The sequence below is a fragment of the Budorcas taxicolor genome, chromosome 7, assembly GCF_023091745.1.
Source record: "Budorcas taxicolor isolate Tak-1 chromosome 7, Takin1.1, whole genome shotgun sequence".
Classification (NCBI taxonomy): Eukaryota; Metazoa; Chordata; class Mammalia; order Artiodactyla; family Bovidae; genus Budorcas; species Budorcas taxicolor.
Genome location: NC_068916.1, coordinates 83,395,130 through 83,412,900, shown reverse-complemented (window position 1 = coordinate 83,412,900; position 17,771 = coordinate 83,395,130). Strand labels below are relative to the sequence as shown.

Genomic DNA, 17,771 nt, shown 5'->3' with positions numbered 1-17,771 from the left:
AGGTAGGTAAGGGGTTTGGAATTCCCATCTCTTGAAGAATTTTCCAGTTTGTTGTGATCCACACAATCAAGGTTTTAGTGTAATCAATAAAGTAGAAGTAGATGTTTTTCGGAAACTCTCTTGCTTTTTCTATGATCCACCAGATGTTGGCCATTTGATCTCCGGTTTCTCTGTCTTTTCTTTATCAGCTTGAACATCTCGAAGTTCTCAGTTCACGAACTGTGGAACCCTGGCTTGGAGAATTTTGAGCATTACTTTGCTAGCATGTGAGATGAGTGCAATTGTGTGGTAGTTTAAATATTCTTTGGCATTTGCCTTTCTTTCATAGAACCTTTTCCAGTCCTATGGCCACTGCTGAGTTTTCCAGATTTGCTGGCATGTTGCATGCAGCACTTTCACAGCAGCATCATCTTTTAAGATTTAAAATAGCTGAACCGGAATTCTATCACCTCCACTAGCTTTCTTCATAGTGATGCTTCCTAAGGCCCATTTGACTTCACTTTCCAGGCTGTCTGGCTCTAGGTGAGTGATCACACTATAGTGGTTATCTGGACCATGAATGTCTTTTTTGTAGTTCTTCTGCATCTTCCTGCCACCTCTTCTTAATATCTTCTGCTTCTGTTAGGTCCATACCATTTCTGTACTTTATTGTGCCCATCTTTGCATGAAATGTTCCTTTTTTATCTCTAGTTTTCTTGGAGAGATCTCTAGTCTTTTGCATTCTAGTTAAGGTGAAGTCGCTCAGTCGTGTCTGACTCTTTGCGACCCCGTGGACTGTAACCTACTAGGCTTCTCCGTCCATGGGATTCTCCAAGCAAGAATACTGGAGTGGATTGCCATTTCCTTCTCCAGGGGATCTTCCTGACCCAGGGATCGAACCCCGGTCTCCCGCATTGGAGGCAGATGCTTTAACCTCTGAGCCACCAGGGAAGGCTTTCCTATCTCTCCTTGCTATTCTTTGGAACTCTGCATTCAGATGGATATAGCTTTCATTATCTCCTTGCCTTTAGCTTCTCATCTTCATTTCTCTTCCTTTATTCTCTGAAACACCAATGGAGACTTAACAAGGGTGGGGAAGTACATTTTGCTGTGTAAATTAAGTCATTATACTCAGGGCCAAATTAGACAACTAAATTAAGGAGATGGGGTTACACTTATGCTTACTATTAACTGATAGTTAACTGATAGTCCAATTCACAAGTCATTAGATTTTATTAAAAGGAACTAAGCTCTATTTGCATTAATCTGATAATAGCATAATGCAACAATGCAGTTTCTAATCAGACCGGGTCCTCTTTGACATAGGATCATTTGTTAAAGCACTTGTTATGGAAATAGCCAATTATTTTAATCAGGTTCATTGCAGATGATGAAAATTGTTGCCCTGAAGGCTTACTTTTACAATGGGAAATTACATAGTAAGTAATTAATAGCACTGAGATTTCCATCTTACTGTATATTAAAATGAATTAATAATAAAAGTTGCCTTTTAAATATACATGTGTACCTGTGTGTTTAAAGTCATACATCTCATATAGGAGCAAAGAAAACTAGAGAAATGCATGTCACTCTTTTTATATGAAAATTGCAACCTCTTAAATAGATCCTAAGAGTCCAGGATACATACACATCAATATACTCTATGAACTTAGTGCAGAAAAATTTCTGGGAAATAAGAACTATTAGTGAAGGTATAGGAAACTTCAGTTATAGTTTAATAATCTTCAGTTTTCTGACAGTCAGCCATATCAGAAATAAATCCAATCTGAAACCAAAAATATATGAGCAATAGAAGATCTTGCAGTTATGTTACTTTTTTCCCATTCCTCTTCATTTAAGGCTTCCTGCAAAGCCTTTCTTGAGTGATGAAAATAACCTGCGAAGCAGGAGGTGAACGACTGTGAAAAAATTAGTATTTTTGTCATTTTTATGAATACAGCTCCTTCTATTAGTATGTTTTATTAAACTACTCAGTCTTCCCAATAAGGCCTGCCTCATTTCATTTGGGCTACATGGCTTTCAGTTTGAAGTGTAAGTGTAAAAGAAAACAAACCATCTCTGATGTGAATTTCAGAAGGCTGATGTCCCTCATTAATTTTGTGGGCCTGTTATTGTGATGCAGTGTGTGTGTGCATGAAAGCATACGTCTGTGTACAACTAAACCCACAGATGGTAAATAAGTGGATTATAGAAAGCACCTTGACATTCACTATCTTCAATATCTTTGATGAGGCATCCTTGCCATACAATAAAATACACATATTTAAAATACAGTGTATACATTTCGACATGTGTATGCATCTGTGAAACCACCATCTTGCTAAAATTAATTAATTTGTTTTAATTGGAGTATAATTACTTTACAGTATTGTGGTGGTTTTGCCATATCTTGATATAAATCAGCCATGGGTACACATGTGTCCCTCCACCTTGAACCCCCGACCCACAACCCACCCCCCACCCCATCCCTCTGGGTTGTCCCAGACCACCAACTTTGAGTGCCCTGCTTCATGCATCAATGTTGCACTGGTCATCTATTTTACATATGGTAATATACATGTTTCAATGTCATTCTCTCAAATCATCCCACCCTCGCCTTCTCCCACAGAGTCCAAAGTCTGTTCTTTACATCTATGTCTCTTTTGCTGACTTGCATATAGGATCATCGTTACCGTCTTTCTAAAGTCCATATATTTGCATTAATATACTGTATTGGTGTTTCTCTTTCTAACTTACTTCACTCTGTATAATAGACTCCAGTTTCATCCACCTCGTTAGAACTGACTCAAATGTGTTCCTTTTCATAGCTGAGTAATATTCCATTGTGTATATGTACCACGACTTCCTTATCCATTTGTCTGCCAATGGACATCTAGGTTGCTTCCATGTCCTAGCTGTTGTAAACAGTGCTGCAGTGAACATCGGGGTACATGTGTCTCTTTTAATTCTGATTTCCTCAGTGTGCATGCCTACCAGTGGGATTGCTGGGTCATATGGCAGTTCTATTTCCAGTGAAACAATCATCTTAATGAAGATTTTGAACACTTCCATCACCCTCAGAAGTTTCTCCCTCCCCATTATATATCCTTCCCATCTGTCCTTCCAGTTTCATCCCAGAGAACTACTGATTTTCTTTCTGTCTCTGTTGATTAGATCGCATTTCTAGAAAGTCATATAGAGTAAAAAATAAATGTACTTTTGGGATTGTTTTCTTTCACTCATCATAATTATTTTGAGAACCTTTCATGTTGTTGCTTGTGCCAGTGGTTCATTTTTCTCTATTGCTGCTGCTGCTGCTGCTGCTAAGTTGCTTCAGTCGTGTCTGGCTCTGTGCAACCCCATAGATGGCAGCCCACCAAGCTCCCCCATCCCTGGGATTCTCCAGGCAAGAACACTGGAGTGGGTTGCCATTTCCTTCTTCAATACATGAAAGTGAAAAGTGAAAGTGAAGTCTCTCAATCCAACTCTTAGCGACCCCATGGACAGCAGCCCACCAGGCTCATCTATCCATGGGATTTTCCAGGCAAGAGTACTGGAGTGGGGTGCCATTGCCTTCTCTGTCTCTATTGCTGAGTAGTACTCAAATTATATAGCTATATACCATAATCGTTTGAGCTGTTCACTGATTGATGGGCATTGGGTTGTTTCTATTTTTTGGCTATTACAAATAAAGCAACTGTGAATATTCATACATGTCTTCATTTGGACATGACTTTTTACTTATCTTGGGTCAATATCTAGGAGAGGACTGACTGGACCATATGGTAAATACACGTTTAAATATTGGAGAAACTGTCAAACAATTTTCCCAGCTGATTGTATTATTTTACATTCTGACCAGCAGTATATAAGAGTTCAATTCCTGTACATATTCATTAATATTTGTTATGGTCGGTCTTTTTCATTTTAGCCATTGTAAAAATTGTGTAGTGATGCCTTTTTGGTTTTAATTTGGATTTCTCTATTGACACATGATGTCAAACATCTTACATGTTTTTCCATTCATTTTTTTTTTCTGAAGTTGAAATCTTTTGTCCATTTTTTGTCATTTGTTTTCTTACTATTGAGTCTTGAAAGTTCTTTATATGTTCTGCATACAAGTACTTTATCAGATGTTAGATTGCAAATATATTCTCCCAATCTGTGGCTTACTTCTTAAAACTGATTTTGAAAAATGCACCTTTATAATTTTTGTTCAAGTACAGTTTCTCAATGTTGGTGGCTCATACTTTCGGTGTTATGTCTGAGAAATCTTTGCCTAAAATTGAATCCTAAGAGACTTTCTCCTGTAATTTTATAGAGGTTTAGGTTTTATTCTAAAGTCTATAATTCATTTTGCATTAATTTTTCCATATAGTGTACGATATGGATCTGACTACTTGTTTTATTTATCTGTTTGTGATTGTCATGTACTTATTTAAATAGTTGTCCCCGAATTACCTCCTGAAAAGATGACGTCTACAGAATTACTTTTGTATCTTTTGTAATCATATTGAGTCTTTGTCTAGTTTTCTGGTGTTTGGCATTGCCGGTGCCTGGATCTGTAGGTATAGTTTTCATCATATTTGGAAAAGTTATATATTCAAATACTTTCCTGCCCATTCTTTTCAGGGATTCCAATTGCATCTATTTTAGGCTACCTATTTGTGTGTGTCCCACAACTCACAATGTCCAAGTTCTTTTCCTGTCTGTATTTTATTTTGTATAGTTTCTATTCTATCTTAAATATTTACTGATCTTTTCTTCTGAAGTATCTAATTTGCTTTATTTCCTTCTAAGTGTATTTTTCATCTCAAGTTGTAGTTTTCATCTCTAGAAGTTCAATTTGGCTCTCTTTTTATATTTTCCATGTCTGTACTTAACATTTCCAATGTATGTAACACAGTTATAACAGTTTTCATGTGCTTGTTACCTACTTTTTCACGTTTGTTAACCCTGACTGGATTCCCGACATGAATTTTACCATGTTGACTGCTAGATACTCTGTATTCCTGAATATCTTCTTGAGCTTGCATAAACAAGGTTAAATTACTTGAAAATGGTTTTATTCTACTGAGTCTTCTGAAATTTCTTTGGTGGGACCAGTAAGATTTTTAATGCAGGAGTAATTAACTCAGTGCCTCTCTGCTCAGGGCCCCAGGAATTAGTTTGTTTCCCAGTCTAATTGGAGGGAATTGCTAGTTTCCCTGGCCAGTGTTATCCCCAAGTATTGCTCCCTCCGGTCCAGGTGGTAAAAATTCCTCCTGCCAGTGCAGGAGATTTAAGAGATGCAGGTTTGATCCCTGAGGCAGGAAGATCCCCTGGAGAAGGAAATAGCAACCCACTCCAGTATTCTTGCTTGGAGAATCCCATGGACAGAGGAGCCTGGTGAGCTCTAGTTCATGGGGTCACAAAGTCTGACACGACTGAGTGACTGGGCACACGTGCATGCTGGGCCAATTGAATGGCTCCTTCCTCGGTATTTTCTTCACTTGCATGGGTTGCTCCACGCGCTGCTGAACTCCCGAGGGAGCACTGCAGGATTCAGGACGTGCTCTGCAGGTCCCTGAGGGCTGCCTCTTTATAGCCATTTTGTTTCGCAAACTCCAGCCTCCTGGGCTCTCCAGACTCTTACCTTCCTCTTTTTAATTCATGGAGTTGGCCAGATTCCACCTGGATTCTTCCTCAGTGTGCCATGGCTTGGAATCTCTCTTAAGGCAGTCAACTTGGGCAGTTGTAGAACTCAGCTGGTTTGTTACTACCGTTTCTTTCCTAATGTCAAGTGTCTTGAAAACTGTTATCTCATATGTTTTGTCTGTTTTATTTTTTGGTGGTTTCAGGCAGAAGGGCACTTCTCCTTCCTATACTCTGCCTTGGCCAGAAGCAAGATGTCTCTTGAATCCCAGTACATTATTGCTTTAATGAAGAAAATATGCTGATATGGCATCCTTAACAATAAATATGGGAGAAAAAAAATAAAATATAAAGATTAGCAGCTTGTAGGCACACTTGGCATTGAGGACTGAGTCAGCTGCTGAGGCAGAAGCTTCCACGGTGGCCTTGAGTGTGGCCCATGTTGTGTTGCCCCCAGCTCTGCCAGGAAACCTCCTGTAATTATGCAGTGGAGGTCCTGGAATCGAGGTAATCTAGGCACCCAGCTGTTTTACTCTGATGGAAACTGAAATGCCTAAGAATTTTGAAAGGAATGTTCTCTACCAGCCATAATGTATGTCTGTCATATACAGATCTCTTAGGCCTAACATATGGAGAGTCAATGTACTAGTTTTAAAAATAGTAAATGGCACCACTTTAGAAAGAAGTATACTGAGGGTGTCTGTTAAATTGTCCCATTCAGTGGATCAAAATTCCTATGGGCTTTGCAGTTGTGGGGATAACTACTCTTCCATGCCTCTCCAGGGCAGGGCTGCTCTTCTGTAGAACATTTTTTAAATTGCTGCCCATTTATTTACCCTGATGATAACCCCCAAAGTAGAAGTATCTGTGTACAGAAAGTCTCATTAAAAATATACCTATTTTTATCCAGCAACATGATAAATAAACATTCAACTGAACAATAGAAATATCAATTAGCCCATATTATAATACAGTAGACAGTTGTTTTTTAGTCCTTAAAGTTGATATTTTCCCATAAATTACATCATTTAATCTATAGAGCAGCTTTAAAGTATAATAGAATTCATTATTTTTAACTATGCCTGTGATAAAAAATTTCAAAGATATTAAAATGTAAAAGTCAGAACCATTCTTATTTTATTACTCGAGTCTACATGTATATGTAGGTGAGACTGATTTATAGTTATTTTTAAGAAATCATTCTAGAGTTAAGTGAAATTATTTTTCTTTATATATAAGACGTGACTGTGTATCACTGCCTGTTATTTAATTGTGATCTGGCCAATATGCTTTCAGTGCTTCTTCATTTTTAGTATAAGTTACTGTCAATGTTTAAAAAAAATCATGGTCATGGAAGATAAAAATAAGTCAGCCTGGTGAGTTGAAAGTTTTAATTTACTCCCTCAAAAAAATCTCTTGATAAAATATCTTAAAATTATATATTGGTATTAAGCCCTTCAACTTACGACTTGTATATGAAATAAGTGATTAAATGCAAGTTTCATGTGTATCTTCAAAAATATTATGAGTTAAGTTGCTGATCGAAGTGCAAGTTGATGCAACCACTTAAAAACCAGTTTGGCATTATCTACCAAAGTATATAAATGACTCAGCCATTTCATTCCTTGGTATATGCAGAGAAAGTTGAATACACTATGTACAAGTGCACTCATGGATGCTTTCATTTTTAACAATATAAGTGCCATTAACAATAGAAAGGGAAAATGCATTGTCATACATTTTACAGTGAAATATCATAAAGCGGTGAAAATGAACCCACTGAAACTACCTATAGAACCATGGTGACTGAAGCCTCAAACAAAAGAGCACATACTGAATGATTTCTTCTTTCTAATATAAATTTCAAATATAAGGTAAAAATAAAAGGTACTATTTAGGAATGTGTATTTAGACAACAAAACTCTAAACCATACAAAGAGTGAGGCTGGGATTGCCATAATAAGCAGGAAATCAGTTATGTTTGTGAGGATGGAGAGGAAGTTGTGAATGGAAGGACAAAGGAAGGCTCTGAAATGCTGGCATTATTCTTGTGTTTGACCTTGGTGACTGTCGCACAGATTGTCTCTTAACAATAACTCATTTAACTCTATTGCTCTGTGTATTTCTCTGTGTGTGCATTATCTTGCAAACAAAGATTTTTTCAAATGTGAATTATCTCCTTTGAAAAATAAAAATTCTAACTGTACAGGTATAAAATAGATCTGTGTCCTCTCTAAAGAAACAAAAATGTATTCTTTTCATCAGAATGTAAGGTTAAAAGGCAAGTAGAAAAGAGTATAGAGAGCCAAAAATGTCCATTTCTAAATAGACAGCAATGTGAGTTTCAGGGATAAAATTAAAACAGATGCCTATTAAGCCTAAACTAAGAGTATGAGAAAAATTACTGAAAGGAACAAAAGAATTAGGGAAAAGTATTCCAAACTAAGATTTTCGTACTGGAGTCTTTGGCCTAGAGTGGCAATACTAATATTACTCTGTCCCTGCTCAGTCTGTGGGATTTCTATGGGATTTGTGGCTGTCTATGGGACTCTTCAGGCGAGAACAGTGGAGTGGGTTGCCATATCCTCCTCTAGGGCATCTTCTCCAGCCAGAGACTGAACCCGCATCTCCCAAGTCTCCTGCATTGGCAGGCAGATTCTTTGCCATGGAACCACTGGGAATCCCACTACATTTGGAGATCAAGGACCAGGTCCTGTGACTTTTCTGCCCTCCTCAGCACGTAGAGTGGTGCCTGGAAAGCAACCATGACGTGAAGGTGAAAGACTTTCATATTTCCTAGTGGTGGTGAAGTTAACTGGTGAATAGTACAGATTCTGAAGATAAATTATCTGGGTTTTAATCTCAGTTTTACCATATGTGTGACTCTGGGCTAGTTTTTTATATTTTCAGTGTCTCAAGTCACTCATCTGGAAAACACTCATGATAGTAGTAAGTAGCTCAGAAGGTGTGACAATAAATACAAAATGCTTAAAACAATGTTTGGCTCATAGTACAAGTGGTTGAATGTGCTAATTGTTGTCAATAGGTTGTCATCCCAAAGTACTATTTGTACATACCTAATATAAATTACAGAGTCATTTTTAAGAAATTAGTTCTAGAGCTAAAGTTTCTATGTATTCAAAGTATACCTGTGTATCAGCGCCTGTTATTTAAATGAGGCATTGCTTGTATGCTTTTAGTGGCTCATCATTTTTAGTATAAGTTACTGTCTGTCGTTGTTGCTTATTATTGTCATTGAAGAGAAAAATACTTCAACCTGGTGAATTGGAAGTTTCAGTTTACTCCTTTAAAAGCTTCTCTTGATAAAAATATATGTCTTAAAAATAATATATCGGTGTTAAACTCTCCACTTACAACTTGTATATGTAGTGAAATAAGTGGTTACCGTAAGTTTCATGCATATTATATATTCCAAACTGTAAAGTCTAAAGATCATGAACTGCTTTGCTGAATTCAAGCAATAAATTTTAGTTTGAGCAAAAACCTGAGGAGGACTCATTTGTCAATAATGATTTTCTACTGTAGGTGGTTTTCCTTAGGGTCTGCTGCATATACAAAATGGAAAGCATGGCCATATTGCTAAAATTAAAGTGCTTATATAAAAGGAAAGAAAGAAAATATGGAGAGATCATATTCTAGTTGACAATGCAAGTAGGATATCCAAATAAAATATAGGATGGCAAGGTGAATTTGAATTGCACATAAAAATTTTTTTGATAAGCTATGAGTCAAATATTGCATGGACATCTTGTATTTTTATTTGCTGAATCTGGCAACCCTAAATATTAGGAAGTCTCTGTGCATTTAAAATCAAGCTTAATGTTTAAAAATGCATGCTATAGTCATCATGTTATATGTATGGTCTGAGTGATATAGAGTCAATTTAAATTTCCCTTCCAAGTTTTTGAATTATTTTTCCAAACGTTACCAGTAATGAAATTTTAGGGTGAATGAGCTTTTTAAACCATAGATCTATTGAATCCCTGCCCCCCTTTCCACTGTTTTTAAATTCTCTATTCTTTCCAGTATCCAAGGACTAAAGTTAATACTCCTTAACTTGATTTGCAAGGGTGTAAAAATCTAGTCCCAGACTAGCTAGTCACCACCATCCCTAGTAGTTCCACACACGTAGTTGCTGTGCATATCCAGACATTTGAAAGTGCTCAGTTCTCACTGAAAACATTGTGTCCTTTTATGTTCCCTCCTACTTTAACACATCGAAAGATCTCCTGCTGATCCTTTAAAACCAAATATTGCCTTCTTTCAGCATTCTTCCACATCTCCTCTAGAGAAAGCTGTTGCCTCCTCTGTGATCACAGTACATTTTGTACATAATGATACATAGCACACATTTTATTATAATTATCTATCTGAATAGACTTATAGGAGGTGAGCTCTCTTAGAAGAGGGGCTATCCCTATTCCCTGAAGTATCCTATGATATATTTTAGAATCTGATTCATAGAAGGTGCTCACCAGAGTTTTAATGAATGAAGGAATGAGTGAGTGAGTGAATGGGTGGGTGAAAAGCAACCATGTGAATCGTAGCTGTGCTTCCCATGTGAATCCCAACTCATTTAGCCAGTTATGGATTTTTGATAGCTCACTACAGAAAAAAAAACCCAAAATAGTTGAACCTTAGTATTAACCACTAAAATTGAGAGAACTGCTAGCAAACTAATTTAACATGCATCTGACAGAATAGAGTAATTAATTTTGGATAGACCATTATGAATATGCAAAAATATATAAAGTATATCACACATGATAAAAGTAGGAAATTGGGAAACATATAAGTTTTATACTTGGAGCAAAGAACTATGGGACAGTGAGGAGTCACTCTCTGATCTGCAGAATAATAAGATGCTTATAGTTTTAGAAAAATAACTTGCAGAGTAATTAGTTATAACTTGACATAATGTGTTTTCTACAGTCAGACTCCTCTCAAACTCAACATTGTCTAGCCTGCTAGAGTAATTTAGTTATTGATATTTAAAACTTCTTTGAGAAACTTAGCATCCATTTTTTAGAGCACTTGTCACTTTGTACTGTATAAGAGCCTTGAGGAAAGTAAGGGCCCATGATATATTAATCTTTGCATTCTTGGAACCTAGCAGAGAACTGAGGATAGGTGGATGGATAGATAGGCTTATACACAGAGGTTCTATGTACCTGTCAACCCTGGTTACCCTTAGAATCTAAGGCTGACTGTATAATAATAAAATGTATAACATAAATATGCCTTCATTCCTCTCAAGTCCATTTAAATTAGAATCTCTAGTGGGGTGGCCTTGTATCTGGTGTATTTTAAAGTTCTAACTTTTAAAGGAAGCATTGCTCTAAATCCATTTTCTTTAATAGAACCCCTTTAGAAATAGCCTGGTACATCTGCCCCAGTCAAGGAATTCACTGTCCTAGTACACATGGAGATTCCCCAGGTCTCTAATATTCTCAGTTCTTTCTTGCCAATCAGCAAATATTTATTGCAGGTCAACTTACTATGCCACATGTCCCCAAGGTCATGTTCTTTGCAATGGTTTGCTCTTTAGTAAAAAATTTTACCAGAGACATTGGTTCATTTTGGCATCTACTATGTTTTTTATATAGCTTTTTAAATGAATTTCTTCAAGGGCTCTAATATTTGAGTTGTATCACCCTCTTGATTACCCCTCCCTCAACCCTTCTTCCATATTCCCTGGTTTTGGCTTTATAAGTATCTTGGAATGGCTATCTTATCTTGCTGGCCAGTATCTGATTAAGACAAATAAAGCCTTACTGAAATAATTTTATATGGAAACATTCTAGAGAATTGGACTCTACCTGGTTACCAGTAGCAGAGGTTTTTGTGTCAAAATTGAGGTCCCAAAATAAGTTTCAGGATGCCATACAGATGAGCATAGAATACTGTCTTTGTTAGTAAGTGGTGATGGGTAAATACCTTTTGGATATTTTTTTACACTGTTATTCTTGGTAATAAAAGTTATCAGTAAATTATTATAAAAGGTTTGTGGGTAATATGTTCTAATTGAAGAAGGCTCATTTTAATTTGCTATTTTAAAAGGAATTGCTAGCAATATAGCAAAAGGCCGGATCAAAACAGCGTTCAAGCACACATAATTAAATATATACTGTCTTGTCCCAGAAATGACTGGGGAATCCTATAGATTATTCTGATTATGACATAATTAAATTCAGTATCTGAGTGGGAGGACAGAATTCCTAGAAATTCATCATCATTTATTCAGCCTTAAAAGAAAAATTGAATAACCATAGTCTTTAGATAAGAAAAAAAATAAAAGGTCAAATTTTAAAAGACAGTCACTCACAGGAGGTCTGGAGACTATTTAATCGCTAATGGGGAGCCCAGGGGAAGATAGGTTGTTAAGGATCAAAAAGAGCAGACTCTTGAAAATAAGCTTTTGCTGGCTAATTAACAGTCAATAACAATATTGCAGGCAAAAAGACAACCTGAGGGAAGGGAATAAGAGAACCAAGGAATTATGTCTTTGAGAAGAAAAAAAGGGCTTAATTATGGTGTCCTTTTAATATATCAAAATGAAGGTGCTCAGCCTGACAATCAGTTGCTCTTTCTTGATGCTCATGGAACCTGAATATACTTGGGGATCAAAAGGAGGTCGTTTCCCTAGTGAATTAAGTTGTCTTTTTTCCTCCGCTCAAGAAGAGGTTACATGGATTTCTGTCCTAAAAAGGATCGGATGTCCTAGTCTAAATGATGGTCAGTATTGAAAACATTCCAGGCCAAGTTGGCAAAGTAAATGTAGTTGAACGACTGGGGCTAGATGCTGCCTACCTCGGGAGCTCTGGAGAGAAGCAAGGCTAAGCTGGGACTCCGATGGCCCACGAGTCCAACGGGCAGTCATTTCTATTCTGCATGTTGCAAATGGCAGCCAGTTTAAAAACTAATTAATTAACTATTTAGTCAATTCATTTTGAAAGTTTCCACTGGAAGTCCTAGCAAATTAGACTTCAGAAATCTCCATTTCATCTCTGGCCAGTTCGTGGAGTCTATAACGAAGAATGAGATTACAGATTATCTAAATATGATTATCTGAGAAGAAGCAGCAGCATTTCTGTCGCAAGAATCATATCCAGAGAAGTTATTGTTTTTTGAAGACACAGATAAAGGAACTAGCAAATATTGGGTAGGCCAAAAAGTTAATTTGGGTTTTTCTGTAAGTTATGGAAAAGCCCAAATGAACTTTGTGGCCAATCCAATATAATTTTGATTTTAAAAACTCTGTGCTAACCTACTACTCTGAAGTCAGTTTCATGGGCTTGGGGCTATATTTTGCACAGTGATGGGTCTAACAAAGATCAAGAAAAAAAACTCGAAGTAACTGAGCACTTCTCAGGATGCAGATGTGTGCAAGTTCCTGAGTACTCAGAATGATCAGAATGAATATACGTGTTTTGCAATTACTAGACTTCTTTACAGTGACACCGCCAGAGAATGCATGGACTTGCATTATTTCTGTTGGCAAAAAGCCAATCCTAAGAGGTTTTGGCTTTATAAGTATCTTGGAATGGCTGTCTTATCTTGCTGGCCAAGGTATGCTTGCTGACTGCAGCATACCTTTCCAAATCTGTGTAAGGTGGGCTAAGGGCAAAATGATGGTAAAGATAAAGAAGCTAAGTTATGCATATAATACTAATGAGTTTCTGTCTTTACAACAGAAAAGGGCTCTGGAAAGCCTTGTAGAGTACTTTTTGTTTCAAAGCTATGCATGCTATTGTGATCAACTATCTACTCTCTCATCTATTTCTCTCCTTCCTTCCTTTGCTTTGCTTTTTAAGTTCTTCACACACATGCGCCATGAGTTTATATCTGAGAATTTGTGCTCAACGCTTACCACTGTCCTTCAGTCAGCTAGAGGGTAGGCAGCAAAGTTTAATGTTTGCAGTGAGGAATCAGGATTCAGCTAGTTGTGTTGTAATAAAATCTAGCTTTGAATGAGGCTACTTTTAAAAACAATTCTCAGGGCAGCAGTCATAGAACTAAAAAACTCAAAAAGTAATAATTATAAATGAACTATTAAATAACCATATATAGAAATTCCTATTTTTATATAGAATTGCTGTATCAAAATTTTCTTAGTTATAAAATATTTAGAATATCTCAGTGTATTTGAAATTCATTGTTGCTCAGTTGCTAAGTCATATCTGACCCTTTGTGGCCCCATGGACTGCAGCAGGCCAGGCTTTCCTGTCCTTAATTGTCTCCTGGGGTTTGCTCAAATTCATCTCCATTGAGACAGTGGTGCCATCTCCATCTCACCTTCTGCTTCTGCCCCCTTCTCCTTTTGCCTTCAGTCTTTCCAGAATCAGAGTCTTTTCCAATGAGTCAGCTCTACCATCAGGTGGCTGAAGTATTGGAGGTTCAACATCAATATCAGTCCTCCAAATGAATATTTAGGGTTGATTTCCTTTAGGATTGACTGGTTTGATCTCCTTGCTGTCCAAGGGACTCTCAAGAGTCTTCTCCAACACCACAATTCAGAAGCATCAATTCTTGGTGCTCAGCCTTCTTTATGGTCCAACTCTCACATCCAGACCTGACAACTAGAAAAACCATAGCTTTGACTACATGGACCAAAATGATGTCTCTGCTTTTAAATACACTAAGTTTGTCATAGCTTTCCTCGCAAGCAGCAAGCATCTTTTAATTTCATGCTTGCAGTCACGCTCCATGGTGATTTTGGAGCCCAAGATATGAGGACTTTTTTCTGGAAATGGTAATGGCATGATCTATGACAAAGAAAGATGTATGTGATTTATTACAAAGGAGTTTAACTTTCATTTCATTACATTATATTCTGTGAACATTTATATCCAGTCTTTAATTAAACATGATTTATCCAAATTGAGATCTGTTTCCATTTACATTCCTTTCAGTGTTAATCACTGTGCAAACAGCCTTCACTCCTGTAAGAACTCTTACATTATATTGATATATAAAATCTCCTGTGTAATTTGCATCTGCTATCTGAGCCTACATGTTACTAGGTGTGTACATAGAAATGTTTTAGTTATTTTGCTACTTTATTGAAGTATGAAATTCAGTATAGTGTTTTTAATTTTATGAATTTAGGTTAAGGTAGTTATTTTTATCTAAAAATGCATAAACAGTAAAAGGTCATTTTTTTTTTAAATCACAAACTGAATAATGGCTAGAAAGCATTTTCTCTTCAGCAAATGCAATTTCAGTTCATTCCACCTCAAGTTAACCCCTGGATAAAGGTGTAACTGTATTTTTAGAAACAAATATTGTTAATTTTAACTTCATTGTTGGTGATTGTAGACCTAGTCTGATGAACAAGTAGATAGAAATTCAAAAGTTGATTAATCTCAATTAAATTCACATTCTCCTGTGTAAAGTACTACTTATTATTTAAAAGCATAAAGAAATGAGGAAGCAAAGAAAAATGGTGCATACATACCCTAAAAGTATATATAATAACTCTTGATTGGTCTCATATCATCAGCTGTGAAGATTTCCTTCTGTCATCATTGCAAAGCTGCAAGAGCTGAGTTAGATTTTGCTTGTGATATAGGTCATATTGAAATGAGAAATGCTCAGATAAGGTAATTCTCTTACATGAGAATTAAAATGTATGCTGTATCCCTTAGCTTCAAATCCTGGGTGTGTCTCTATGCAACCTTCCTGCATTCATTTCTGAAGTCCATTCCACATGTGACTTTTCTAGGTCTTCCTAGGAAACCAGGGTACAGAAGCTACCTTCCCAGCCAGCTCCACATCTTCAGTGCCAAAAGAGAAAGCCTGTCTCCCTTAGCTGACACTGGGCATTCATAGTAATCTGGCCCCTACCTACATCCCCATACTTGGTTTCTAGCACCCTCCTTCCCACTCTCTGCTTCAGACAAACTGCTGTTTGTGTACTTGAACACACCATCACACCATGAACATTCCTCGTCAAAGTTGTGACTCATTCTGGATCCCTGCTTGGCAATGTTAATACAATACCCTCGTCATCCTGTTTTCATTAATCCTAACTGAAACCTCCCCTCAAGTCCAAGATCAAATTTTATTCCCCTTAACCCACTCCAGTATTCTTGCCTAGAGAATCCTGGGGACAGAGGAGCCTGGGGGCTGTTGTCCATAGGGTCGCACAGAGTCGGACACAACTGAAGCGACTTAGCAGCAGTAGCAACAGCAGCATGTGGTCTTTTTCAGACATTAATACTTAGTATCACCTCAGTATATAAACATACATGCATATATATATATATATGTATACTTTTTATGTCTAACTTTACAAAATAAGGAAAGGTATTCTTTAAGACATGAAGATTTAACTTTTTATTGGCCACTGACATACCTCACCTGAAACAAATTGCCATAGATATGATGTAGGCAAAGACACGTTAGGCATGTTCCAAAGTAGCCAATTACTGCCCCTACCTTGTACTGAGCAGGTAAGAAAATAAATAACACAGTGATTTCTGTGACACTTTCAAAATTTAATGAAAATATGTTTCATGTTCATCCCATATAAATAAAGACTAGATGAACTTTTGAGGGAAAAAAGAGCTAAATGTTTCATCTGGTGAGAAAATGAATAAATGACATTTTCTTCCTTTAGTTCTTTCCTTCCTTCCTTCTTCCTCTCTTGAAAGTTTTAGTGTCAAAAATTTGAGTCTATTTTATAGTACATAGCTGTTTCTTAGAATGATCAGATTCTGATTTAATCCTATTATTTGATGTTATATTTGCTTAAAATGGGATTCCCTGGTGGCTCAGGTGGTACAAACTCCACCTGCCACGCTGGGTTGGGAAGATCCCCTGGAGTAGGAAATGGCAACCCACTCCAGTATTCTTGTCTGGAGAATCCCATGGACACAGGAGCCTGGCGCCCTACCGTCCTTGAACTAGCAAAGAGTCAGACATGATTGAGCACTCCACCGTGGTTGAAATGATTTGGATTATTTCTGAACACAGTCATGAATTATCTCTACTCTCAAGATATACCAGTTGACCAGAAACTTAAAAGGACCAGAAATCTTTTATAAAGTGGTCACCTGCCTAAAGAAATTTAGACCAAACTTTGCCATAACCTGAGAATGAGAGGGTGAATGAATCTGCTTCCAGGAGGAGATCCTGTTTATAAGAAAGAAGTTAAAGGAAAAGGAAAACTAGAGGTTTTCTAATATTTTGTCCTTGTTTAATATTGAGAGGGTAATATAATGGTCATATTGTTTTAAGCACCGTGAAAACCTTTTGATATGTTTATCAGAAGGCATATTACACGTCTGAGATAATTTTCTTCAGATTGCACCACTATTTTGTTAGATATTTGATCAAGCAGTATTTACTGGGCACTATTGGAGAAGGCAATGGCACCCCACTCCAGTACTCTTGCCTGGAAAATCCCATGGACGGAGGAGCCTGGTAGGCTGCAGTCCATGGGGTCGCTAACAGTCAGACACGACTGAGCGACTTCACTTTCACTTTTCACTTTCCTGCATTGGAGAAGGAAATGGCAACCCACTCCAGTGTTCTTATCTGGAGAATCCCAGGGATGGGGGAGCCTGGTGGGCTGCTGTCTCTGGGGTCGCACAGAGTCGGACACGACTAAAGCGACTTAGCAGCAGCTGCAGTGGTCTTCTTGATAGTGTGTGGAGTTTTGGGGGGTACAAAGAATAGTATTGGAAAGATCCTGCATTTGTAAAGTTCACAGGTTGACTGTGAGAGGGAAAGACCCACAGAAAGAAATTCCTAAGGAAGAGAAGAGCATTTAGGTATGTAAGAAGTGGATGTGGGACCAGGAGCAGAGCAGGTGTTCAGTTGAAACAGATGATAGAAGGGAAAGCAGTGCAGAGCCGTGTACGTCCTCCAATTACTTTCCTAAGTTCCCACAGAACCAAACTCAGCGCTGTGCTTAGAGGCAGTGATGTGCAAATATCGGTGATTGCTACTTCACTGAGTTCATCATTATTCCTTTTTTTTCTTCAAAATCCCACTTATTGTCCCTGTTATCCAAAATTAGCATGGAATTCAGTATAATTTGCTTAATGTTTTATATATCATATGATTTTTCATCAGATATAATAATAGAATATCAAAGGTAAATCCCTTTAGTCATCCTAACTTTAGAAACC

The 17,771-nt window shown here is 37.3% G+C and overlaps 1 protein-coding gene across 1 annotated transcript in view; it reads left to right on the top strand.

Annotated features, from left to right (window-relative positions):
* The window catches only part of EDIL3 (EGF like repeats and discoidin domains 3), a 481,313-nt gene that overhangs the window by 246,869 nt on the left and 216,673 nt on the right, over window positions 1-17,771 (top strand). The gene's annotated exons all lie outside the window — the stretch shown is intronic.